This window comes from Atractosteus spatula, unplaced genomic scaffold (assembly GCF_055471065.1).
Source record: "Atractosteus spatula isolate fAtrSpa1 unplaced genomic scaffold, fAtrSpa1.hap1 Scaffold_25, whole genome shotgun sequence".
In the NCBI taxonomy this organism is placed as follows: Eukaryota; Metazoa; Chordata; class Actinopteri; order Semionotiformes; family Lepisosteidae; genus Atractosteus; species Atractosteus spatula.
Genome location: NW_028296819.1, coordinates 148452 through 149278, shown reverse-complemented (window position 1 = coordinate 149278; position 827 = coordinate 148452). Strand labels below are relative to the sequence as shown.

General features: G+C 60.8%; 1 non-coding gene across 1 annotated transcript; it reads right to left on the bottom strand.

Moving 5' to 3' along the window:
- Positions 1-426: 426 nt before the first annotated feature.
- On the bottom strand, positions 427-617 carry LOC148807996 (U2 spliceosomal RNA). The gene has a single exon (XR_016088435.1). It is a non-coding gene; the product is annotated as a U2 spliceosomal RNA (small nuclear RNA).
- Positions 618-827: the final 210 nt, after the last annotated feature.

Below are 827 nucleotides of genomic sequence, written 5' to 3'. Positions count from 1 at the left end.
CTGCCTGCCTGCCGAAAAAAAGAAAGAAAAGGTGTATATACTAAGTTTTTTGGAGGGAAAACGGCCGGCTGTCGAAAGGGGCCCGCCTGCAAGGACGGGGACACACACACACACACACACACACACACACACACACACACACACACACACACACACACACACACAAGCCACGCCTGCCTCCCTGGAAAAAGGAGGAAAAAACTAAGTTTTTTGGAGGGAAAACGCACGGGAGCCGAAAAGGGGGCCGGCCTGCTTGCCGAGAGAGTCGAGGCGCGGGAAAGTGCACGGAGGGAGCACGGGAACGGGGAGGGGGAGAGAGAGAGACACAGAGACGCACAGATGGACGAGAGACGAGACCGGAGAGGAAGGAGCTCCGGTCCACCTCGCTTGCTTGCTAGCTACGTCTGTCTTTTCACCGCTGAGAGAAGGTAGTGCACCGTTCCCGGAGGCGCTGCAATACCGGGCCGATGCGTGGAGAGGACGGAGCAAGCTCCTGATCCAGCTCCCTGTTCCAAAAATCCGTTTAATATGTGGTCCCCCGATGGGGGACGTATCAGATATTAAACTGATAAGAACAGATACTACACTTGATCTTAGCCAAAAGGCCGAGAAGCGATGCCCGACGCCGGCCTTGGGCGGGCGCGCGGGCGTCCGGCTGGCGCGCAGCGGCGCAGGCCGACGCCTCTGGAGCCCGGTCCGCACGCGGCTGCCGGCCGCCCGGACTCCGCTCTCCCCCTCTCTTGCCTGCCTGCTTGCTCGCCTGCCTGCCCGCCAGTCCCGGGCGGGGGCCCTGCTCTTTGATCTCCTGTCAACGGCCCGACAACGAC